Consider the following 27,583-nt stretch of genomic DNA (forward strand, 5'->3'; position numbering starts at 1 on the left):
GACAGGTTCTTCTGCAGGGTAGGTTGGCATTGCTCCATCCTAGTCAACAGGGCTACATAGCTTCTCAAAAACTAAAAATCAAACCCAGAAAATGGGAGTACTAAGCAAATAAAAATTTAAAAGTTCCCTTAGTTTGGATCTAGGACATCTTTCAGAACTGGTGTGCCTTTTCTGTTCTCTCCCCATTCCTCATTTCAGTGTACTCCCGTTTTATTTTCTAAATACAGACAGTTTTCTCCACACAAATACAAGTTTGCAGACTATCATATTCATAAAAGTGCTTGATAGGCAGGGTTACACAGTAAGCATATCAGGTTATATTCTCAAGCAATCTCTTCTCTGCAAAAGGGAAGTCATTAACATCAGACATTTGTGTTTCATAACTGTCCTGGGTTCAGCAGTAGCAGTCATTTTTCTCCTCCTTGGTAGCTGGTGTAGTGCAGTGTTTTGACTTTCAGCTCGGGAACAGAGCTGATAGCGATGTTTTGGTTTGGCCAAGGACTTTGTGAGCCTCATGCTCTGCCAGGGAGGAGGGGAAGCCAGGAGGAAGCAGAGACAGGACACCTGACCCAAACTGACCAAAGAGCTATTCCATACCACAGCATGTCATGCCCAGGATGTAACTGGGAGTTAGCCGGAAGGGCTGAGAGACTGCAGGGTTGGAGGAGGTATCGGTTGGACCTTGGTCGGGCTTGGGGGCTGAGTTATCGGTCGGCTGGTGCTGAGGTGTTGTATTCTCTTCCCTTGTTATTTCTTTTATCATTATTATCATTGGTGGTAGCAGTAGTGATTTGTGTTATACCTTAGTTACTAAACTTATCTCAACCCATGGGAGTTGCATTCTTTTCGATTCTCCTCTCCGTCCCTCCAAGAGCAGGGGGAGGGCAAGAAAAGGGGGGGAAGTGAGCGAACGAGTTACCTGACTGGGTTTAAACCACGACAGTTCTTTTTGGCGCCCAACGTGGGGCCCGAAGGGTTGGGATAACGACAGATCTGACTGGATTAATAGTCATTCGTCACAATGCTGATTTATTGGCTCTCAGAGTTGTTCTTGTTGATCTCACAGCTTCAGACCGTTGTAACTTACGTAGAGCCGGTAATCGCTGTGTTAGTGTTTATCAAGTGTGGGGCCTGGGCTAAGGTTCTTGTCTCACTGTGCTTTATGGCAATGACTTGTAATACGGGCGGGCTCCAGCAGCAGGGCGAGACGGACGTGGCCGTGGACTTGTACCTGGCCGTCCGGCTGCTCTTCACCGTCCTGGCCCTCACCCTACTCTCCATCTTCGTGAGGCTGCGGGGACCCGAGGGGGAGCGGCCCCGGGAGCTGGCGGCAGCCGAAGCGGCCCGGGAGAGCGGCCCCGGGGACCAAGCGGCGGCGGGAGCGGGGCCGGAGGCCGCCAGGGGACGGCTGCCGGTGGAGGAGGCCGGGGCGGTCGAGGACAGGAAGGAGGCGGCTGCAGAGCAGCGGGAGAAGGCGGCGGAGGAGCCGAGGCCCGCGGAGGAGCCGAGCTCCGCGGCCGAGCCGAGCCCCGCGGAGGAGCCGAGCTCCGCGACGGCCGAGAGCATTCCCCGGAAGCCGCCCGCCGAGCCCCAGGAGAACGCAGGAGACCACGCAGCATTTCCCAGCAAGGCAGAGGAGGAAGAGCTGGACTCAGAAAAAGAGAAGCTGGTGGTGGGAGAGCCGGCAAGCACAGCAGCTACACCAGCCCCAGTGACAAGTACAGCAGCATCAACTGAGAGTTCTGAAGGCTCTGTATGGCCTTTGGGTATCCTTGGGACCTTCCTGCTGATTGTGATGGGGATCAGCATGTTGGCACACACACAGACTGTGTTCTACCCACAACCATTTTGTCTGATCTCAGAAGTTAAGCAGAGTCAGGTTTGGGTCTTGTCTGGGGTTAGACGACAATATAGGGAGACCAAGAGATTTTCCCCAAGGCTGGAGAGTCATGAGTGGCAGGGTGTGTGGGACGGTATGGGCAAGTATCTAGTCCACTGGGCCCCTCCAGTGCTTTGGAAGCATCGGAGATGGAAGGCAGCTGTATGGAGTCCCCAGCAACAAGCTGCAGAAACTGCTGAAGGGGACAGTGAATTATTTTGAGCCTAGTGGGCCCATGGCACTTCAGGCCATCAGAGCAGAGATGCAACACAGAGATGGACTCATGATCGAGGGGTGGACTTAGCAATGGACACTATTGCCCAGGTTATTCACGAGTGTGAACACTGCACACAGTCTCTCCTGCTCTGGAAGACTGTTACAAGAGATGAAGCCTGAAATCATGGACCAGATGGACTCAGCAGCTTTATAGGGACTGGTCCATGCACTAAGATAAGAGTGCACTGAGATAAGAGTGATGGTATATTGAAAATGTGGGATCTGAGCACGACGTGAATGGTATGGAATAAGGGGTGGATAATGTCCTGGGTTCAGCAGTAGCAGTCATTTTCTCCTCCTTGGTAGCTGGTGTAGTGCAGTGTTTTGACTTTCAGCTCGGGAACAGAGCTGATAGCGATGTTTTGGTTTGGCCAAGGACTTTGTGAGCCTCATGCTCTGCCAGGGAGGAGGGGAAGCCACGAGGAAGCAGAGACAGGACACCTGACCCAAACTGACCAAAGAGGTATTCCATACCACAGCACGTCATGCCCAGGATGTAACTGGGAGTTAGCCGGAAGGGTGGGGAGACTGCAGGGTTGGAGGAGGTATCGGTCGGACCTTGGTCGGGCTTGGGGGGCGAGTTATCGGTCAGCTGGTGCTGAGGTGTTGTATTCTCTTCCCTTGTTATTTCCTTTATCTTTATTATCATTGGTGGTAGCAGTAGTGATCTGTGTTATACCTTAGTTACTAAACTGTTCTTATCTCAACCCGTGGGAGTTGCATTCTATTTGATTCTCCTCTCCGTCCCTCCGGGAGCAGGGGGAGGGCAAGAAAAGGGGGGGGAAGTGAGTGAACGAGTTACCTGACTAGGTTTAAACCACGACAATAACTCTTTGGCAGCAACTGATTCCTAGTATTACCCAGTTAAACTACATATACCTTGAAGAAAGTCCTCTTTGGCTGGTTTTTCAGCAAGCTGACGTGTTAGGAAAAGTCTACAGATAATGAAGCTATTCATACAATGCAAGCAAAAGTTGCATGTACACAGTGGCAGCTATAAGTGCAGCTGGCACAGCCTCTGATTTCTATTAGCTGCTTTGCATATCAAATTGCAGTTTTAATTGTCTGATTTTAGAAACTTGACTTTGTTCTTTTAGTTTTTCTGACATTATGCTCCGATTATTTAAACCCTAGCCAGACAGCTTGTTCACTCACTTCCCCCCTCCCCCGCTCCTTCTTCCTCTCCCCCTACTCCCAGGGGGACAGAGAGGAGAATCGAAAAGAATGCAGCTCCCACAGGTTGAGATAAGAACAGTTTAGTAACTAAGGTATAACCAGATCACTACTGCTACCAGCAATAATAATAATGATAAAGGAAATAACAAGGGGAAAGAATACATCACCTCACCACCAGCCAACCGACAACTCCCCCCCCACCACCAGACCAAGCACCCACCGATATCTCCTCCAACCCTGTGGACTCCCAGCCCTTCTGGGTAACTCCCAGTACATCCTGGGCATGACATGCTGTGGTATGGAATACCTCTTTGGCTAGCCTGGGTCAGGCACCCTGTCTCTGCTTCCTCCCGGCTTCCCCTCCTCCTTGGCAGAGCATGAGCCTCACAAAGTCCTTGGTCAAACCAAAACATCATTGTTATCAGCTCTGCTCCCAAGCCAAAAGTCAAAACACAGCACTGCACCAGCTACCAAGAAGGAGAAAAATGACTGCTACTGCTGAACCCAGGACAGCTTTATATTTAATGTAGTGTCCTAAGTGTTCCTAGAAAGCAGTCTTCATGTGTACATGACAAAAAAAAATCCATTTCCTTGCCAAGAAGAAATCCCTGCATATCTGTAGTGGTCATATATCTATATATAGTTTGTTACTAATTTATATAACTCCATTACTGCAATTATTCATTATAGATAAGTTTCATGCATTAGTAGGAACTTGTAAGAAAAACTTCAGCCGTGATCTCTGGGCTGAAATGCCTTTGAAACAACATTAGCTGGAAAAAAAAAATCATCTTAACTGCATTTTCAACCAAGTGGATGATGCAAAGATAACTGGAAATAGATGATCCTATTCACTCCAAGGGACTCTGTACAGAAACAGTCAAAAATATTCTCAAAAATCTCTGTACTGAGATGCCTTATCAAGATAAGAACAGCAGTTGCTGTGATACAGTTTATCAGCCTAGACTAACTGAAAAGATACAGATATTTGATGGATAAAAAATAGATATTATTAAAACTTAAATGTAGTCATCTAGTCTCTCATTTTTATACACCATAATGACTGAATTGTTTCCAGTAATTCTTGTATTGAACATAATACTCTGTGTTTGCAACAGTATCTCTTCCAGTAGGGTATTCAGGTTTGAATTAAGAATTACAAAATGCAAATGGAAGCTTTGAATTGTGACACCATAATTTCTAACATTTTTTTCTTCTGCAATACTTTAAATAAGATATTTGCACTTTGTGGGGTTATCAAACATAGTGAAAAATATACAAATAATTAAATTATCCAAGTGTTTTGCACAGATCTTAGAATTAATGTTCTCTGTGGCAAAACAGACAAGTCAGATCCAAAAATTGAATGGATAAGGAAGAAGAAAGATGTATTATTGAGCTAAAACAATCTTCCAGGAAAGTCTTAAGTAAAATATAATCTCCAGAGCACATCTAGTTAGGTGAGCATAAATACAAAGAACAAATAGGTCATGATCTCCAGGAAAACATTACTGTCAGCTATGTTTTTCTTGTCTCTTAAGAGTTCTTTCCCAGAGCTTCCTGAATTACAAATCCTGATTAGATATGTTATTAATCTTATTCACATGAGAAAAGTTACATGTGTGCACAAATATTTGTTGGATTAGAGCCATAATATGCTTCTGGTGGCTTTTGGAGGATAAGCTCCTTTTATTTTTCTAATTCACTGAATTTACTCTATTTCAACATTAAAAAAATCTTTGCTCCTGGTTGGTTTTATGATCTTTTTTAAGCATGTTTAGTTTCATTTTGCCCATAATTCAATAACTGTGTACAATGTCATCCAGCAGTAGTGAAGAAAAGAAGTTTATGCTGGAACTACAATAATACTGCTGAAACAGATGTTGCTTAATCTTCAGTCACAAGTCAGAAGGGCTGAGAAACTTTTGCCTCATACAAATATTAAAACATCTCCAGGTTGGGTGGGGTGGAGAGTTTAAAAGTTAATCAAATCCTAATGAGAAAATGGTGGGGTTTAATTATAAAAGAGAAAAGTTACTTTTAAACTCATAAAGTGCTGAGACTCTGCTCCTGAATTGCAGTGTGCATATTGGCTTTATTACTCTGTGCACTGATTTTCCACTGGGAAGCAGCTGTGGTGAACCCCAATTTCATATCTGATCTGAACAACCATGAATCAGGACTCAAGTGAGAATCTGCCATGCTATAAAGTCTCATTGTATCCAGAGACACCTACAAATGTAAGAGATTGTTGTGATGGGATAAAATGGAAACAAGGAAGAGTGATTCAGAAGCAGCTATGTAGTGTTTATAAACTTATGGTAGCAAACTGTGACTCCTTGTACTGGTTCTTAAAATCAGGAAGGTCATAAAACATTTTGTAAATTACCACTCTTCTATTTGTATGATAGTCTTTTATCCTTTAGTGCTCAGTGGTTTTCAGATACTTGTACCGGTCTTCCTTTCACTCCACTAGGAATGACACAGGATTATGCGAAGATAGGGCTATCACCAACTATGATTAGTCATCATCCTTTAAAGTCAAGAACCTTTACACTAATTCATATCTGAATTACAAATTTCAGAAAAATACTAATTTTAAATGCATTTCAAGTCAGGGTTTTTATTTTTTTTTTTTCCCCATGGGAAACTTGAAATCAGCAAGCACAGCCTTTAATGTTTTGAAATAATTAAAGCAGACCCCAAGGAAAGGACTATTCACAGGAGTCCACAGACAAGAAATATATTCTAAGCATAAGCAAACTTCAGTAGTCTAACCTATTAAGAAAGAAGAGAATGTTTTTCATTTTCTGTTTAAGAGAAGCTTAATGCTAATGTACATGCAGCAGAAACATATTTTTTATGTCAACAAGCTATTGTCAACACATGTTATTAATTCTTCTTACTGTGCTTTCCTTACTGGGGAAGCCCTGTAGGCACGGCCCAACATGAGTATAATAAGATGGTGGTTGTTCAATAGCTTAAATATCACAAACAATAGTACCAGATGGACCTTTAAAAATTCCATCCACCCCTCCTTATTTTCTTCGTTTTAGCTACCACTCGTTTTCTTTCTTCCTACTGCAGTTCTCACAGAAACAACATGAACAGCTTTCCCCATTGTGAGCTCTACTGACCCTGACATTTGTGCAGTGGGTCAACAGTATCCACTTTATAAATGCAACCTTTCAAGATCCACCTCTTCTGCCATCATTTTCTCAGAAAAATTGAGTAAAACTCTCTTTCACACTTAAAAGTTCTGCCCTTCAGGCAACTCTAGAGGAAAACAGAAGTTCTGTGCTGATTATTTACATGTTAATGAATATGGCATTTAAACCACAAAGAGTGAAAACCCAAAACATAGAAATCAAATGAATGTTGGCCACAGTGCTGAAAATGGGATGTAGATGAGTTGCTTTATACCTGCTATATATAGACATTTATATGTATGCACACATCTTTCCAATAATGAATACGAAGAAAATCTCTTCATATTCAGGATCAAAAGGGTACTAGCAAGATTGCAGAATCTGGGCTGTAAGAGATTAGATATATTTTTGCAAATAGACACACATCATTCCTCATTTTTCTATAAATACAGCCTTCAAGCATTTTGTGGATTAGAAATTATTTTCCACATGTTTCTGCATATGAAAAATGGCTCAAGCTTTCTAATCTTGTTAACATTGTATCATTCCATTTGTTGAAGCTGCATTTTAATTGCTAAATTGCTTCTCATTGGTTACTCTAAATACATTCTCAATTCCACTATGAGCATGGAAGACTTTCAAAGGTATTATGAAAATTTCTCTGAGATAAAGGTATTCAAAATAAATCTTATGTCTGTGTATTTCATGGGACGTACAATGTTAGCTGAGAGAAAATCTCTTACTACATATGATAGAGTAAGTTTGATGCATAGAATTCTGCTGTCAGCCTGAATTTTGTCTACCATGCGGTTCTCATTTTAATGTTAACTTTATATATAGCTTCTGTTTGCCTTTTTATGACTTTTGCAGTTCTTCAAAAGGCATCATGAGAATCATAGTATCATAGAATGGTTAGGGTTGGAAAGGACCTTAAGATCATCTAGTACCAACCCCCCTGCCGTGGGCAGGGACACCTTACGCTAAATCATATCACCCAAGGCCTCGTCCAACCTGGTCTTGAACACTGCCAGGGATGGAGCATTGACAGCCTCCCTGGGCATCCTATTCCAGTGCCTCACCACCCTAACAGGAAAGAATTTCCTCCTTATATCCAATCTAAACTTCCCCTGTTCAAGTTTTAACCCATTACCCCTTGTCCTGTCACTACAGTCTCTAATGAAGAGTCACTCCCCAGCATCCCTATAGGCCCCCTTCAGATACTGGAAGGATGCTATGAGGTCTCCACACAGCCTTCTCTTCTCCAGGCTGAACAGACCCAACTTCCTCAGCCTGTCTTCATACAGGAGGTGCTCCAGTCCCCTGATCAGCCTCATGGCCCTCCTCTGGACTTGTTCCAACAGTTCCATGTCCTTTTTATGTTGAGGACACCAGAACTGCACACAATACTCCAAGTGAGGTCTCACGAGAGCAGAGTAGACGGGCAGGATCACCTCCTTCGACCTGCTGGTCACACTCTTTTTGATGCAGCCCAGGATATGGTTGGCTTTCTGGGCTGCAAGCGCACACTGAAGCCAGCTCATGTCCATTTTCTCACCAACAAACACCCCAAAGTCCTTCTCTGCAGGGCTGCTCTGAATCTCTTCTCTGCCCAACCTGTAGCTGTGCCTGGGATTGCTCCAACCCAGGTGTAGGACCTTGCACTTGGCATGTTTAAACTTCATGAGGTTGGCATCAGCCCACCTCACAAGTGTGTCAAGGTCCCTCTGGATGGCGTTCCTTCCCTCCAGCGTATCAACTGAACCACACAGCTTGGTGTCATCGTCAAACTTGCTGAGGGCACACTCAATCCCACTGTCCACGTCAGCGATGAAGATGTTGAACAAGACCGGTCCCAACACCGATCCCTGAGGGACACCACTCGTTACTGGTCTCCAGCCAGACATTGAGCCATTGACCACAACTCTTTGTGTGCAGCCATCCAGCCAGTTCTTTATCCACTGAGTGGTCCATCCATCAAATTGATGTCTCTCCAATTTAGAGACAAGGATGTCGTGTGGGACAGTGTCGAATGCTTTGCACAAGTCCAGGTAGATGACATCAATTGCCCTACCCCTGTCCATCAGTTCTGTAGCCCCATCATAGAAGGCCACCAAATTGGTCAGGCAGGATTTCCCCTTAGTGAAGCCATGCTGGCTGTCACCAAGCACCTTGTTGATTTTCATGTGCCTTAGCATGCCTTCCAGGAGAATCTGCTCCAAGATTTTGCCAGGCACAGAGGTGAGACTGACTGGTCTGTAATTCCCCAGGTCATCCATTTTCCCCTTCTTGAAAATAGGGGTTATATTTCCCTTTTTCCAGTCATCGGGAACTTCACCTGACTGCCATGATTTCTCAAATATGATGGCCAGCAGCTTCGCAACTTCATTCGCCAGCTCCTTCAGGACCCGCGGATGGATCTCATCAAGACCCACGGACTTGTGCACGTTCAGATTTTAAAGATGGTCTCGAACCAGTTCCTCTCCTACAGTGGGAGCAAGGTCTTCATTCTCACAGTCCCTGCATCTGCCTTCCAAGACTTGGGTGGTTTGGTCAGAGCCTTTGCCAGTGAAGACCAAGGCAAAGAAGTCATTCAGAACCTCAGCCTTCTCCAAATCCTGTGTAGCCAGTTCTCCCGAGAGCTTCCTGAGGGGGCCTATGCTCTCCCTTGTCTGTTTTTTATTTGCTATGTACCTGTAAAATCCCTTCCTGTTATCCTTAATACCCCTAGCCAAGTCTAATTCTAACTGGGCCTTAGCTTCAGAACCTCAGCCTTCTCCAAATCCTGTGTAGCCAGTTCTCTTGATAGCTTTCTGAGGGGGCCTATGTTGTCCCTAGTCTTTTTATTCGCTATGTACCTATAGAATCCCTTCCTGTTATCCTTAATACCCCTAGCCAAGTCTAAATCTAACTGGGTCTTAGCTTTCCTAACCTGGTCCCTAGCTTCCCGGACAACATCCCTGTACTCTTCCCAGGCCGCCTGTCCTTGCTGCCACCTTTTATAAAACTCTTTTTTCCTTCAGTTTCCTCAGCAGCTCCTAATCCATCCAAGGATGTCTCCTGGCCCTCCTGCTGCACTTCCTTCTAGTTGGGATGCAACACTCTTGAGCTTGTAGCAGGTGATCCTTGAATATCAACCAAGAGTCTTGGGCCCCCATGCCCTCTAGGGCTATATCCCATGGAACCTTACTAAGCAGGTTCCTGAAAAGGCCAAAGTCTGCTCTTTTGAAGTCCAGGGCAGTGAGCTTGCTGCACGCTCTTCTCACTGTCCTGAAGATCTCAAACTCGACCATCTCATGATCGCTGCATCCAAGGCTGCCCTGGAGCGTCACATTTCCAACAAGCCCTTCCCTGTTGGCGAGCACAAGGTCAAGCATGGCACCTCTCCTTGTCGGCTCCTCTATTACTTTCAGAAGGAATTTGTCTGCCACACAATTGAGGAACCTCCTGGATTGCTTGTGCCGGGCCGTACCGTCCTTCCAGCAGATATCAGGGTGGTTGAAGTCACCCATGAGAACAAGGGCCTGTGAGCGTGAGGCTGTTCCTATCTGTCTATGGAGTGCTTCATTGGCAGGTTCTCCTTGATCAGGCGGTCTGTAACAGATCCCCACAGTAATGTCTCCCATAGCTATATTCCCTTTAACCCTGACCCACAAACTCTCTGTGGACTGCTCACCTGTCCCCAGACAGAGTTCCATACTCTCCAGCCTATCCCTAACATAAAGGGCAACTCCCCCTCCCCACCTGCCAGGCCTGTCTTTCCTAAAGAGACTGTAACCTTCCATTCCAACACTCCAGCCACAGGAGCCATCCCACCATGTTTCTGTGATGTCTATTATATCATACCCCCGTAGATGTGCACACATCTCTAATTCCTCGCTTGTTTCCCATGCTACAGGCATTTGTATAGAGGCATCTGAGCTGAGCTCCAAATGAAGCCAGCTCATTGGCTGGAGCAGCTGGGATATCCCTACATTGCTCTGAGCATTTATTACAGGTGCTGGCAACTGACTGGGTGTGCTGAGATGGAATGGTGCCCCCTTCCCCAACACATCTAGTTTAAAGCCTCCTTGACCAGTCTGGCAAGCCTCCTACCAAAACTGCTCTTTCCCTTATCAGACCAGCTCCACCAGCCCCCACTAGACCTGGCCTCCTAAACTTGGGTCTCGTGTTCAAGGCACCCAAACCCCTGACTGTGACACCACCCTTTTAACCATTTATTAACCTGGCCAACCCTCCTAGCTTTTTTTAGGTCCTCCCCTGTATCCTGGAGAATTGATGAAAAGACCACCTGAGCTCCAGAGCCCCTAACCACCTCCCCCAGGGCTCTGTAGTCCTTCTTTATGCTCCCCAGGCTGCTACTATCTATATCCCTAGCACCCACGTGTATCACCAGAAGCGGGAAATAGTCCGTTGGACTTACTAGAGCAGGCAGCCTCTCTGCAACATCCCTGATCCATGCCCCTGGTAGGCAACACACCTCCCTTGAGATGGGGTCTGGCCGGCAGACAAGTGCTTCTGTCCCTTTCAGTGTAGAGTCCCCTACTACTACAACCTGCCGCTTTTTCCGGGCAGCACCAGTAGAGATCTTTACCAGGGCATCAGCCGGTTGTTTCTGGCTCGTGTGCTTCCTCATTAGCCCCCTGCAGGACAGCAAAGCTGTTCTGCGTGGGGACAACAGATTTAGGGGGAAGCCCCTTGCTTTTGGTTGTCCTTTTCCTCCTTTTTTTGTGTTTTTTTTTTTGTTTTGTTTTGTTTTTTTTGTCACTAATTCCCAGCTTCCCAGGTTAACGGCCTCCTTCTTTCCTCCATGAGGTAGAGGGGAAGCTCGAGGCCCCTGCACAGTTTGGGCCAGGAGCAAGCATTCCTGCTTCCTCTCAGCTTCCCTGACATCTCGCAGTCTATTAACAGCATCCCGCAGTTCAGCCCCTGCTGCAGGAGGACCTCCACCAGGGAGCACCGAGTGCAGCCCTGCCCATTGTGCACCCTCCTCTCACCAGACCAGTGCAGGCACTCTCTGCACCCCGAGCTCTGCACTGCAGCCTCCCCTCTCATCGGCTCTGTCTGGGTGCCTACTCTGGCCACCGCCGGGGCACTCGGAGCAGAGCTCCCAGACCGGGCCCTGCTCATACGCCGAGCGCTCACCATCCCCTCGCCTGCCCGCGCAAACTGCCCTCGCCGCACTCCCTGGGGCAGGTTTTCTCCCACTCATGGCTGGTGCCGCTGCTCCTGGCTCCGCCCCCTGTGAGTCAGCTGCTCGCTCTCGTCAGCTGAGCTGCCGGCTCCTGGGCAGGTCCTGTCGAGGACTTGAGGCTCCCTCGGTGGCTCCCGCCGCTCTGAGTTGAGGCCCCAAGTAAAACCAAGCTGGGACACCAAATGGGTATTTCTGGTTAGGCAGATGTCAGTGCTACAGCCATACGCATTTAGCTAGAGCTACACGCAAAAGAGCATGGTCAACCTATCCAAGGCATGCAGTATCAGTTGCTGAAATCAGATTTTGAAGCGGTCTCAAGTCTCAGACAGAAGACTTTGCCAGCATGCCAGCAGGTCAACTCTTTGAGATACTTGAGATACAAGTGAGATACTTCTGCTGAAGTCATTTTACTTCATGGAGAATAATTAGTATTAATGGAAATCATTTCAAAGCTTTTGATTTGCCATATTAGATTGAATAAAGAAGACTGACATTCACTTAAGACTCTTTCCATAGTTAAGTTTCAGCTGAAATAACTTATCTGGTTTAATCAATGCACTTCAAGAAAAGCATGAAGATATCGAGAGACTTCAAAAAACAGTGAGAACAATCAGAAATTTAGAAAATATGGCCTATGGGGAGATGCTAAAAAAAAATTAAGCTATTTAGGTCAGGAAAAAAGTGCATTAAAGGTAAAAACCTTCTTCAAATACGTGAGAAGTATCAAAAGTAAATTATTGCATATGGTTACTTTGGATAGAACATGTGGTTCAGAAATACTCAGGACTTTGGTGAGCTGTAAAGGAATATGCATCAGCTTCAGCTTCATACACTTACGTCTAAATGATGAAAACGCAGGCATTCACACACATCTAGGTAGCTAGGCTACCATCATATTCAGGAAAGCTTAGATAACTGTTCATTTTAGCTAAAATTTGACACACTCAGTCAGCTGCATAAGTCCCTGGACTTTACCAATTCTAGATTTTCACTAAGAGCAGCTCAGATGCTCAGCTCACATGCAAATATCTCCTTTTTATATACCTAAATGTACATCTGAAACTCAAGATGAACCCTCATGTAAGAATAATTCTGGAAGTGAGGATGGTGAAGTTCTGGAATAACTTGATTGTATATGTTGTCTTAGCCAGTAACAGCAGAGAGTCATTTATACAGAGTTGACCTTTGCTTGGGGCAAAGGCAAGGCTGTTCTGTAAAGCAGAATAGCCTAGCTCAATAAAACTTGAAATTATAGCTTCTTTACTGCTGTTAAACACCGCCTACAGCAAGCTCTGTGCACTGCTTCGTCTTCAGGAGCCACGCAGCATGTGGCAGAAATCAGAATTTTCTCTCTGTGCCACGTCTAAGCAGGCATAAACACAGAATGACACTAGATTTTCCATTCCTGGGACTGATTGTATTAACTAGGCAGCAACTCTCTGGGCAAAGGAAACAATTAGGTGAGGTTCCTTCCCACACTTGTCTCTAAAGGGCAGCAACTGCATCATGTGCAATTCTATTTGAGCAGAGTCCAGTTCCCGAATCAGGAAATCCTTAAGTTAATCTCTTGTAGATAAAGGCAGTAGAAAGACAAGGTTGTGGATCTTGGTAGGGTTTTGGCACATACTCATTAACAAACTGTTCAATACTGTTGGGTTTATTCTTTAATTAATTCATCCACCACAGTTATGTGTGTTCTGCACATCTTCATACTATTAACTTTAAATTGTCCTTATGCAACCTGCTGCCTATACTACATTGCACATCCACTTCCGTGTTCAAACACAAACTATATGAATCTTATTTTCATTTTGTGAAGTCTAAAATCAGTCATGTCACCTTGTAGGACTACAGTTCAATGCCCAGAGAATAGGGACACAGCAGACACCATCTTGAAATGTGAATTTCACCTCATCTAACTTGAGAAACTTAGACTAAGAAATCCATTTGGCTTCACCTGTCATTAGTCAAGTGAGATAGGTCTCTGGCATCCACACTGAATGTCTAAGACAGTAGGATGAATGCTACCAGCACTGCTTTCTGCAAGTGGAACACAAGACTTAGTAAATGTTGGGAAACAATTTTTCACTGAGAATGTGCAAGTGCGCACATCAAACATACAATCACAAATTAAAAAGTTTGCCAATGAGTTTGGTGAAAACATCCTCTATGCACTAACTACAGACTGCTAGACAGAAGCATTCAGGTATTTTTGCTTTTGTAGTGAATGCCAACCTGTGGTGAATGACTGACAACTGCGGATGGAATTATAGACACACAGATCTGTGTATTGTCTTGTTTATGCTTGTGAGTTCAGTCTGTTCATATAATTATCATATTACTGCATGCTAAACACAGTAGTGTAACTTCCCCATATGAATAGGTGTTGAAATTCAGAAAAGTGTCTCTACATACACTGACATTAATACTGTCCTCTGTTCTGTAGTGTTATAGTGCATCACATGATTTAGACAAAAAACGAAATAATAACAAGTTGTTTTTCCGTGCTGTCTTCAATTTCAACTGACTGAATGGATTTTAATTAGTCTTTCTAAAGATGATTTGGCTAAAGACACTATCTTTTCCTTGGTTAACTTTCAAAATATACTATAATCAGTTACATATGGAAACATACACCAAATCCCAGTTCATTAACTGAATTTGTGCAGAATATCTGCAGTTCAGCAAAATATAGCCTATTGGTTTTACTTCTAAGCTGCTTTGTAAAAAAAACTGTAGATAAATGGATTAAAATAACATTAAATATTGTAGCTAAGTTTCATAAATAGCAATTTCAACAGACATCAAAGCACATTTTTGAAAAAAGTGATTTGGAATTACAAAGATATATTTTGCTTCTATACACTTAATTTAAACAGAATACCTCTATTAAAATTTTATTTTCTGTTTTTCTGGGGGGTGTTTCTCTTTGTTCTGAAAAGTTAATAAATGCACTGAATGAAGAAACAACACAAACACCTGAATTTTCACAGTAAAATATCCTGTTCTTAAATATATTTATGTTGCTCAAAATGCATTGGTTTGATAGTATTAGAGTAAATTAGGGCTAAATACCCTTTACAAAAAAAAAGAAAAAAGGCTTCAACATGTAGTATATAATTGCTGGTACAATTAGCACTGGGTTTTTTTTCAAATTATCATAGGCTTAGTCTATCAGCTGGACAGTAAACAAGGCTCTGCCATCTCGATCTACTGTCCAGTCTAGTTAAATCATTTTCTAGAAACAACCTGGCCTGAAGGTCAGGAAGGACATTCATTCCAGGACTCTAAGTGGGCTAATTGAAACTAACTCTGAAGAAGAAAGAACCTCTGTTAATTTGGTATGTATGGGTGAGTGCACATCAATACCACAAAGGGCTCCATTATTGCTGTATCAAAGTAAATAGCTGAAAAAAAATGAGTCAGGGAGATGAATGATGAGTTAAGTGTTAAGCAGACACTGAGTGCAAACAGTAAGTAGCACACAGTTGCTCTCAGAAGGAATGTGGCTTCTGTTAACTCTTTAATTTCTGCTAACTCCTTTAATTCCCTCTGTGCTAGATTCGGTTTTCTGCAAATCTTTTTTGCCTTGCTGGTCTTTTATTACCCAATTCAAGGAGATTTTGTGAAACCTTTTAATAGATTAATTTAGCTTTTGGGTTCTGGAAAAGCTTTCCCACTTTAAATCCCATCTTAAATAATAATTTTGCATTTGAGAAATTATATTAATTGCCAGAGGAAAAGATTGCTTCAACCAAAACCAGTTTAGGCTTTGAATCATGTTTACAGATGAACATGGGGCAAGAATTGTGCCACCAGGAGTGCTTGGGAAAGTTTTGAGTCCTGGCAAAAAGGAAATCCTCACAACTTCCACCTGAACCACCTTCTTGACTACCACTTTCATGACTAGGTGAAATACAGCAGAAAGCATTTATGTCCAAGAAGTACAAGGATTACAATGGTTCCTGACATTGCACTGATTTTTGTTTTATTTTATTCCAAAGTGCTCAATAATGATGGGCCAAGCATAATCTAGTTCTTGTGACTTTTCTAGATCAGAAAACTAAGATAATAAAAACTCAAGCTAGAACTTGCAGACTCACATTTTCCAAATCTACTACAGTGAAGGTAAAACAGTTGCGCACCTTGTCAAGACAAACTTCCATAGAACTGATTGAAAATTATTACATGATGGTTGTCCAGTGTTATTGCATGTGCCCTAGCACATTTAAACACTGTCTAGTTCAGTTACAGAAGCTAAATATTCTAAAATTCATATGTGAAGATCATCAACATTGGCAGTTCTAAAACAGCTGACTTCTGAAAAAGCAGCAAAATAATAAATTATCTCTGAGCAGGTGTATAACTTTGAGAATATCATTGATCTTTAAATGAAAAAAAGGTAAATCTCACCTGTTTGGATTTTCATAAAATACATAATATGGGACCTGAAAATCATTAAATAATGAAAGAAACACAAATTGAGTGAAGACTAGAATAAAGGGACTTTTGTGAAAGAAATATAAAAGGAGTGAAGGGTAGCATATAGGGACATTATTTATAAGAACCGAGATAAAATACTTATCACTGAAAGTCTTGAAGATCTATTTTTAGAACTTAGCATGCTAAATGTTATCACTATTTATCTTTGCAAAAAAAGGGAAATGTACTTATGAAATACACTGATAACCTACAGTGTAATTAGGGAATACAGTTAAGTGTCATCCGAGAGAAACCAGATGTTGAAAACTAATATAATAAAACTGTAAGAAGTTTATTGGTGTGCATAAGGGACTAGAGATAAAACTTCTGTGTTAAGTAGGGAATTCAGTCAGGTGCAAAAGCAGAAGCAAAAGCAGACCTGAGTGCATCAATTAATGGATGATGAAAGCACCCATGAAAAAAGACAATTTTTGCTATAATGCATCAGGCTAAGTATTTCTATTCATAACAAGAAAACAATGGTGCAATTTTGCAAGGGATAAATAAAAAATAATATGGCAAATGTTGCTGTACATATCTGATCACAAATACTGAAGAAACTTAATTAAAAGTGATTTAAAAAGGGCTACTGAGATAAAACACATAATGGAAAAACCTGTGATACAAGAAAGAGTAGAAGAGCTTCATTTCTTGAGTCTAGGCAGATAAAGGGTCTGTGACTACCTTCTTGAAGCAGTCAGGATGTGATATGCAGGTTAATACAGGAAAAGAGCGGAAGAATGCATTACATAAGGCAGTTAAGTATAAAGAAAGAAGCAACAGAAGCTTATACAAGCAATAATAAAAAAAAACCTTTTAAAGCTTTAACTTATATAATAATTAATAAACATTTGAAAATATTTATTAGAAAAAAAAAAACAACCAAAAACAGTTGTCCTGGGTTCAGCAGTAACAGTCATTTTTCTCCTTCTTGGTAGGTGGTGCAGTGCAGTGTTTTGACTTTCAGCCTAGGAACAGAGCTGATAACGATGTTTTGGTTTGGCCAAGGACTTTGTGAGCCTCATGCTCTGCCAGGGAGGAGGGGAAATCGGGAGGAAGCAGAGACAGGACACCTGACCCAAACTGACCAAAGAGGTATTCCATACCACAGCACGTCATGCCCAGGAGGTAACTGGGGGACTGCAGGGTTGGAGGAGGTATCGGTCAGAGCTTGGTCGGGCTGGGGGGGCGAGTTATCGGTTGGCTGGTGGTGAGATGTTGTATTCTCTTCCCTTGTTATTTCCTTTATCATTATTATTATTGGTGGTAGCAGCAGTGATTTGTGTTATACCTTAGTTACTAAACTGTTCTTATCTCAACCCGTGGGAGTTGCATTCTTTTCGATTCTCCTCTCTGTCCCTCTGGGAGTAGGGGGAGGGAAAGAAGGGGGGCAGTGAGTGAACAAGTTACCTGACTGGGTTTAAACCACTGCAACAGTCCAAAGAGTCTCCAAGATGATCCTTTTCAAATAATCCAAAATTGTGCTGTATGGATATACAATTTCTGTCTTTAAGTCCTGGATTTCAGATAAAGTAAAGGGTCATCAAAAGTGTCTGTTAACAGATAAGGTGGTCTCAGAGGTACAGTATCCCTTAGGTTACAGATAGCAAAAGTGAAGAGAAACAGATTGCAACAAGTAATACCTTACATACCTTAAGAAGCAATCTACAAATTACAGCTGGATGCACTGATATGCAGTGTTAACACCTCCAGGCAGCTTACAGGTACATCAGAGCTCTGTTTATATAGTTTTATTCAGTCTTTTCAGTTGTTTCCTTTCAGTGCTCTGCTTCAATATCAGAAAGCGATCTATGACAGTTGCTTTGTATTAGACAAATCACTGAATCACAGAAAAATTCCACTTGGAAGGGACCTAAGAAGGTCTCTAAACCAGCCTCATGCTCAAAGCAAAGTTACCTCTGCGATCAGACTTGGTTGCTCAGAGCTTTATCCAAGTTCATGTTGGAAAATGTCCAAGGAAGGAAACTGCAGAACCTCTTTGGGCAACCTGCCCACTGCTTGGCTGTTCTCATGGTGAAAAAGTTTCTCCTTATCTCCAGTCCAAACCTCTCTTATTTCAGCCTATGCCTGATGCCTCTTGTCTCCTGCCACACACTGTTGAATGAACAGCCTTTCTCCTTCTGCTCAGTCACCAATCTGTAGACTCTGAGGCTGCTGATAGGCTTCCCCAAAGGCACGTTCACTCAAGGCTGTGTAAGCTCTGCTCCTCAGCCTCTTCTCACAGCCCAAGTACTCCAGCCCACCCTGACCACCTTGGTGGCCCTTCACTGAAGTCACTCCAGTTTACCAAGGGCTTTCTAGTATACAGAGACCAAAATACAATGCAGTTTTCCAGATATGGTTTAATGAACGCTGAGCAGAGGGCACCATCACTTGCTCCTGATCTTCTGGTTCTGCGTCTGCTAACAGCCCAGGGCACTTTTGACTTTCCTGCTGCCAGACCTCACTGTCGGCTCAGGTTCAATTCACTTCCCACCAGGATCCCCAGGGTTTCTTCAACAGAGGTGCCCCTGGGCAGACAGCCTCCCACCTGTTATCATTGCCAGGGACTCTTCCACATGCATAACTTGGCTTTTGTCCTTACTGAATTTTGTGAGGCTCACATCAGCCCTCCAGCCTCTCTACCTCCATCTGAATGGCAGCCTTGCCCTTCAGGCTTATCAGCTGTCACACTGCTATTTAATGCCATCTCCAAACCTAAGGAGCAAGCACCCATCAGCTCCTCCAAATCATGGATAAAGATATTAAATAATACAAGTCCCAGCACACACCACTGTGGACTCCATTTTTTTCCCCAGTCTCCTGACAGAGTACTATCCATTAACCAAGAGACTTTCCTGAAATTATTTCTTTAATTATTTTATTTAATTTTCTGGGGAAAAAAAAAAATCTGTTTATGAAAGCAAATATAAGTAATTTACTAAAAAATTAAAAACTTCCAACTGAGGATACGCATACTTGCCCCTGGAAAAAAAATCTGGCAGTGAAGAGTTTTCAATCTAGATCCAAAATCAGTCTATTTCAAATTAAAGTTGAATTTACAGTAATGATAGACTATTGCCAGAAAATTAAGCTGATTAAAAAATGTGGGTCTGACATAGCAATAAAGGATAAGACAGGAAGATGTTAATTCATTTTATTTAGATGAAAGAGAAGTATGAGAGAAGTGGAAAGATGTAGGGACTCACTAGTCTTCATGATGCATAAAGATAGCAACATCTGAACAAGGTGACATCTGGATAAGGTTGGCTATGCCATACTCAGCAGATGTTAAATTAAAAGGTATTCTGAGAGAAAAGGGCAGGTTGGAGACCTGCTCATAAAGGTCAAGCTGGTACAATCACTGACAATTTGATCTATTGCTAGGTATAACTGTGAAAGCTGCATCCTAGAGGCAGCAAACATGAAGTCATCAGTCCTTTGAGATCCTGTGTGGCTGATATACATTGAAGACATCAGTGCAGGAAAGAAGACAAATGAGCATATATTGCAGCAGTGCAGAAAGAACCATTTACTGCTCCCAGAACATCAAGGAGAGCAAGCTGAAATATTTCAGGGACATACCAAGGAGAGCGGAGATTGATCAGCAAAAACAATAGCGCGAGACAGAACTGCAAGCAAAAATGGAAGCAAGGATTGGGTCAGCAACATAACAGAAGGGAAATTTCCTTAAGCAATGAGGGGACGTCAGGTCTTGTGAATCACAATGCAAAGGGCCACTGACCTCCAGATTTAAGGCAGAGCTTGGTAATGATGGATATAGGTAATTGATCAAAGAATAATGTCAGCTGGTAAGCAGCCTAGTTAAGAGACACATGAAATGTAGCCTTGTGTTTCTGACCCCTCAAGAGCCATACAAATAAGATGATGCTGTTTTCTAATCGAAGCTGTAGATTTCATACCTCAAAATTCTACTTCATGTGAATCCATATATGTTTATTAACGCCTATATATAAACAGACAGCATAACCATTCTTTGTTATGACAAATACAAAATTATATAAATTGGCTAGAAAATTTGTATAAATTCAATTTAATACTCTCATAATGAATAATTCTTTTAATATTTAATGTTACACCTTTATTGCAATAAACACACCTAGCGTGGCAAAGTATCATTACTTGCTTTACAAGGTTTTCCTCAGGATTAATAAAGCATACCATTACTTGTGAAATCTTCAAGTGCTTTTCAAGAGCTTTTTCAAGAACATCTTTTTGTTTTCTTTTGTTTTACTTCAGGGGCATATTAATGCTGAAACATGATGCAAGACTTTCTTTTGATATGAAGAAAAGCATAGTGATGAAAAAAGGGAAAGAAAAGGAGGAAATCTTCCACATATGTAGATGCAGATTTTGCTAAAGATCTATTTGCTCATATATCAGGAGTATAATCATACAATACATCTGAAACAAAACCCATGTATTGCCTGCAGTTTGCAAAACACAGCTATCGTTAACCTGAAGGACACTGTCAGAAGTACTCAATAAAGTGTTTCCCAATGAAAATCACCAGTGCTAAGACACAAGTCTGTTTAACAGATACGAATAGTCTCTGAACGAGAACCACCTCACCAAGCTGGAATCTTAGGTACGTCATACTTGAACAGCTTCATTGAGCACCCTAAATGTAAATGCAGAATAGGTACCTGAATCAAACAGAATAAATACCACATACTGCTTTTATAAATCTCAATAAAATGAAATTTGGTTGATTTTGAAGTACTAGAGGAAAGAAAAATGGCAAATCTTTTTAAGCAGATTGCAACTTCTGGTAGTAGGGAGGCCTTTCAGGGCTTCTGTGCGGACATTTTTACTTCACTTTGCCTATTACTACATTTTAAAACATCTGTTACTTTGCCCTAAGCTGGTCTTTTCAGTGACTATCCAGATCACGTTCATTCCCTTTGCCCCTATCCAGTACCTCTGAACTCAGTGTTTCCCTGTGTAACTAAAAATAGGCAGCTTCACACCATCAGAAGTAGCTTAGTAGTTTTAAATAAAATTTCGTCCACTAGAAAATATGGTTATGTAAACCTTAGCTAGCAGCAAACTTCTTCCACACCATGTTATTGTTACTTCTTTCTGCACCAAAGACAATCAACAGCGCATATTCCTGTTGTGTACTTGTGGAATATTTCTCCTTTGTCTAGAATAATTACTGTTCTACCAAATTTATGCTTGCTCTCTTCTGCAGCCTTCTGAATCATTATCACACCCAGCATGAAAGAAGACCTAAACCAATAAATTCAGTTATATATGCACAATTTGCACACTGAAATAATCTCCTACAATCAGGTTTGTTACAGAAAGGTTATGCAGAGCAAAACATAATGAATTCCACTAGGGAAAAAAAAAAAAGTAATTGATTACTTAAAGGAAATAAAAATAATGCTTTATTTTCAGGCTTGATAAATTGTGAAAAAGACTTTTATATGTGGCTAGTATTTCTTCACACAAAACCTGACATTATAACTCTGTAATGTAGGATCAGGTTTATGAAGAAAATAAACTTTTTCCATCCGATCTGCTTACTGCATTGTCTGAAATAGGAAATTCCTCCAGGGATGTGCTAGTCCCTCTTTTCACCTAAAAGAGACAAGTTACAGATGTAAAAATTGCTGATGTTCCCAAATATTGTAAACCTGAATCTATGAGTTACTGCTTTATGTTCCCTTAGTTAAAAGCATCCAGAAAGGGAGAGGATAACATTCAGTTTAGAGCATTAACTTCATCAAGCTAATTTCTCTAGGTATGCTGTACTTGATAAATTACAGCTTCTAAATCTGAATGAACCTCTTAAGCTACTTCTGTCTACATATCATGACTCCTTGAAAAGCAAGATATATTACTTCAAAGATTTTTGTGTGGTTATAGAATAAAAATAAATAACACTATCTCATTTAGTTAAATAAAGTGAGTAGCTGTATAAATCAAGAGTCCTCGCATGCTTTCAAAAGACAAGCTGGTAAGGCATATATAGTCCTCTATGATCAGAGTTTGTGAGTTCATGTACTTAAAAGAAGCATGTCTTGGGAAACACATAAAAGTCAAACTACTACATTTTCTGCCTGGAAAATATTTGATATCTCAGAAATTTGTTAATAAGCAGAAAATCAAGTTTGTGAACAGGTGAAACAATGTGTTTAAGCCTTGTTCAGTGTTGATGGTCACAGGACAATCAACGAAATTTTCTACGCTCAGCACTAGGCAGCAAGATCTAACTCTCCCAGTTCTCAGCACATAAGACAGCTTCAGCCTTGAGAGCACTTCTAGCCCATTCATTCCTAACAGCATATTTCTAAATTGCACTGCAAAATAAACTGTAGGGGGTTTGGTTTTCTTTAAGGATGAATCTGTAACTAACAGAATTTTTGGAAGAAAAACAGCTATATTCTCGCTTTGCATCACCTTGCTGTCAGCATCTCTGAACAGGCAAAAAAGACCCCACTGTAAAGAGTGTTTAAAGTTTTTTACCTTAACCATTGCTCTCAATGTTACACCACCAAGTACACATTAATTTCAGTATTATAAATAGACATTGGACAAGACAGATTGCAACAATTTTTAGAGTCCAGGTCTGAACTGTGGTAGTTTGAGATAAAAATAACTTAATACTATCTATTTATTCTACTACAAATTACCCTTCTGAAATGGAAGAACAGTCATCACTATACATAGATCTAGAAGATTCTGCCCTTAGTACTGCAACACAAACCAGTAAGACAAATTGAACTCTGCAAAGAACTAAGTAGAGGAATCTAATAAACTGAGGACTGCTCTGATGGAGTATATTGACTGTATTTTATTTGAAAGAGGAACCTAAAATGCTGTTGGAAGCCCTCTTATCAGCTCAATCTTTCCTTCACTATTAATAAATATTTGACTTCTCAACTCTGGATACTTTTATAGTAGTTTCATTCCTTCATTGACTTTAAAGGCAAATAAAACAACCTTTGACTTGTGCCATTGATTGCTCAGTTACTGGATGGAGTCATGCTAAAGCTGTCTTTCTGACTCCTTCCTCTATATTTTTCCTGAAAACACAACTAAATGAAATGTGCAACTGTCCTGATTTTCAAATAATACATTTGGAAAGAAGATGCCCTAAGATTAAAAATAATGTGGGTTTGTGTGTTTGGCTTTTTTTGTGGAAACTCGGTGCTACTGAATTTAACTTAAACATAGCAAGGCATACAACAAAGACAGTTTTTGCTATTCAAATATACATGTACAAATATTAATTATATTCAATTAGAATTTTGTGGTTTATCCTTTACAACATTAATGTAAAAGAAGTATTACTGCACTAAATATTTAGCTGCAGCAGAAACACTTTTAGAAGAGGAGGCTGGGCTGAATGAACACAAAATATTGCCCCATATCACAGTATTGTCTATGTTTACATGATTGTTACAAATATATTAAAAATTACAACATTGCAGTGTGACTCCTGTGGCCTGTTCACTGAAATGACTATCTGTGCATACCCAAGAATAGTTTATAATGTCTTTATCTTTGTCAAAGAAACCCTGTAATTTGGCCACTCCTTATCTGAAGGACTCTCATCTTGCCCTATAATGAGAAAGGTGATCCATTACAGCCATTGTTACTTTCTTATGCAACTAATGGAAGTGGTCGAGCTGTGTTTCAGAGCTGGACGAGATAATAAGGCATTTCCCGAGAATACCATCCTAATGGCAAGATGTGCTTTCTTCTACTTCATGAGGAGACAGAACTGATGTTCTGAGTTTGTAGAGATGAAGATCTACAGCCTTATATTCCCTGAGAGACATAAAAGGGGACAGAGTAAAAGTTGGAAGGGTTTATACTGCAGTGTATGTATACGCTATAAATGGATGCTAAAATTTCAAGAACATAAGCAGAGGGAGGCTGGCAAGTGTGCATATATGAGAACAGTGTTTGAATTAATTTTTTTAGGTCATTTAGAGCATGGGACTAGACTCTTACCAATGCAAATATTTATTTAGCAGATAAAATTATAAACGAGGCTCAGGCAATGTTACTTTTTTGAGTACTTCTGCACACTCGCAGATTACCCAAGCTGTGATCTGAAATGCGCCTCCAGCAGGGTGCAGTATTACACTTGCAGCACAAAAACTGGGATGGTCTAAAGAGTGCCAATGACTCCAGCGACTTTGCAAGTGGTGGTGACACCAGTGAGAACATGAATGCAGTTTTCCTTCTTCAGATTTGGTATCCCACATTTTAAAGCCTGCAACATTCATCAGAAAACCAGATCTGATTCTTGCAGGAGATTAAGACTTTTCTAACTGTTTCAGCAAGTAAAAATTAATTAGCTTTAAAGGAAAAAAATATCATAGATATTAACTTTTCAGTCAGGGATCATCACAGAGTGGCTGCTCATGAGGAAGGAGGAGGCAGAAGTGGAGGGTGACCAGAGAACAGACCATGGAGTGCCCGTTCAAACAAGAGTGCAGCCCCACAGGTTGCAGGGTCAGGCTGGGGATGGAGGAGAGCACAGGACTGCCACAGCAGTGCTCAGGCCAGGGAACTGGGGATGTTGGGTTCACAGGGAGGTGATTTGTGGCATAAGAAATATGAAGCGCCATGTGGAGTACCTAAATGATGGCAGTAAAACTAATATCGGTTTCTTGAAAAATATCTGTCACTTTCTGAACTTTTCCCTAAAGTTGAAGATTTAGCAATTACTGCATGCTTGGTTGAAATGGAATAATATGTTGCTCTGAGCAAGAGACTGCAAATAAGTCAACACTTTAAACACTTTAAAGCAGTGCTCAGGCCAGGGAACTGGGGATGTTGGCTTCACAGGGAGGTGATTTGTGGGGGGTCCCAGATGTGACTCCTTAGGGAAATTAAGCCTCTTGGTGCAATCGGGGTTTTGACTATCTTTTTATTTCTTTTTCTAAATCAAGGGCATTCATTAAATCTAAATATGTTTTTACCATGGTTTTTACATTATAATTATTCCCCCTTTTAAAAAGTAGTCTAGTTATGACATTGCACAATCCATGACCTAAATTTAGAACTACATTTACTATAACCAATTAACATTATTTACATTAAGTAAGGCTACTATTCAAGCTGGGGTTTTTTTGGTAATTAAATGACTGCACTTGAAGCAGTTACAGATTAAGTATTTGAAGTAAAGTGTGCTGAGATGATAATTCAGCTGAAAGCAGCAGCAGCAGCCTCTCCTGCCAGGGAAGGGTAATATCTTTTCCACATACCCTCCAGATACTCCTGCAGCACTCCTGGGCTATTTCCATTAGATTCTCCATCTCACTGAAGAATATTGGCCAAAAAAAATCTTTAATTTGGCCTCAAAAGGCATTCATGGACAAGATACTATGCCTCTGGTACCCCAAGAGCTCCTTGAATTAAAGCTCTCTCGGCATTTAATTGCAGCGCTGGGGAAGCATTTCTTGCACCATTCCTAACAGCATTTTTTGGCTCATTCAGAAGAAGCATACAGCCTGCTGTTACTAGATAAACCAGGCAAGACTAAGAAAGAGGAGAATATTCATAGGACTCAGCAGTCACTTTTCACAAACTAACTAGCCATCAGCAATTGCCAGTCACGCAGTAGCATCAATTATGAGTCTTTTCTAATCTTCTAATTTCTAATGTGGTTTCACAAGGCAATACTTCTGTTTTACCATAACAAAGGAGGTAAAAGCCTTCTAAATTACAGCACTTCCTGACCCAAGCGAAGATCTGCAAAGCAACATCAGCTAACCAGCATAACATTCCAACCAAAATAAATTGGGTCATTGGGTCAGCAGAAGCTGAGAGGCCGAAAATGCAATTTTAGCTTCTAATGGCTTCTTTCTCCATATGGTCTCTGGCTTGTCAGTGCTTATTTGTCTTTTGCCAGTGTCTTTGTAAAACCACTCTGTGAGAGATGTTAGGCATAAACTTTTACCACATGGTGTAGCACATATTTGTTATACATTATGTATCTCACATAGATAGATATTCTTCTATGATTACATTTGTTCTATTTGGATTTCTAACAGAGCATAGTGCAGTATAACTATACACTGCAAGTTTTAGTTGCTGTTTGCAACCTGCTTAAGACCTCTTCTGCCCATTCATGTATTGAGGAAAATTTTATTATGCCTCTAAAATACACAAATGAAAATCAAAAGCAAGCGCTCGCCTAATTCAATGGACTTTTTAATAATTTCAAGGAGATCTTGGCTACCTTTGACAATCTCTTGCTTCAGTATTTTTTCAAAAGTAGATTTAGAAAAAAAAAATAAATATTGCCAAATAGAAACACAGAAAACCTTCACTAACATGCAAAAGACACAATTAGGCAGTTTGGGTGACCAGAAGCAAACAAAAGCCACACAAAAAATTAACAAATATTGAAAGAGAGTAAGACTGTCATCTTGCCAACGCCATGACCATGAGACAATCAGTATGTTCTTCTCATTATGCCAGCTCAAGCATGTGATTTACTCAAGCATTTGACTTGTCACAATTCTCTTTTGGCCAAAGAATAAAGTTATTTCAATGTAATACAAGTTGGATATGTCTTATGCTTTGAGCAGCCAGATTTCAAAGAGTTGGGTGTCAACGAACTGCGTATTCAGTAAGGATTTGTAAACAAGTTCTAAATCTGCACATTTTGCACCTAGCCATGTACAGGAAAAATAACAAGAGTATGTTTTCATGTCACAGTGCTCCAGGTTAGGATTTGTAGCAGCATTATTCCATCAGAAAGAATTGCAACACCAGAGCCTGGGGTCACAGATTTAAGTATTTCAGAAAGTCTTAGGCTAAGACATGCTGCCACCACTATATTACATCCAGAAAGAAGAACTGCTTCCTCTACTTCTCAAGTCTCTTCTTTGAGGGATGTTAGAAAAATGTTAATCTGGTAATAAGACTGAAGTAATCATTTTCATTCTAATAGAAAATTTCTGCAGATAGCTTACACAGCTGACTGGCTGTCGATGGCCATTTGACTTTGTTGTTTCTATGGGTGAAATATTATATAGAGTATTCATCAGAGGCTCCGTGTTAAACTGAAGCTTCAGATGAAGAGCTGAGTAGGGAAAAAAAATTAATTAATTGTAACTGCCTCCAGATGTAGGCAATGCAGGACAAAATACTTAAACAGTAATGCGCAACCTCTCTGCTCAACCTTCCTTGGCACCAGATCCCTGGATGGAAAACGATACAATCAATCTTTAAAAAAGGCTTCAGGGCAATCTGTAGCGATTAAATTGATTTCATCCATGTCCACAATAGGTGAAACTATAGTAAAGAACAGAATTAGTATTAAGTTAGGAAGCAAAGAACAGAAGTAAATAATCAGTTTTCCCAATAAAACAGTGTTAAGAGGGATGTGAGATTTGCACAGCTCAACATGGAGAAACATTTTTCAAAAAAAAAAAG

At 41.3% G+C, this 27,583-nt stretch overlaps 1 long non-coding RNA gene across 1 annotated transcript; it reads right to left on the reverse strand.

The window, feature by feature from the left end:
* On the reverse strand, positions 1-27,443 carry LOC130611285 (uncharacterized). Its single transcript, XR_008975213.1, has 3 exons — positions 27,317-27,443; positions 16,085-16,119; positions 1-71 (listed from the first exon to the last, which is right to left on the reverse strand). It is a non-coding gene; the product is annotated as an uncharacterized LOC130611285 (long non-coding RNA).
* Positions 27,444-27,583: the final 140 nt, after the last annotated feature.

This window comes from Pezoporus wallicus, unplaced genomic scaffold (genome assembly GCF_028554395.1).
Source record: "Pezoporus wallicus isolate ANWC-B61680 ecotype Strahan unplaced genomic scaffold, APGP_CSIRO_Pwel_v1 contig_161, whole genome shotgun sequence".
Taxonomy (NCBI): domain Eukaryota; kingdom Metazoa; phylum Chordata; class Aves; order Psittaciformes; family Psittacidae; genus Pezoporus; species Pezoporus wallicus.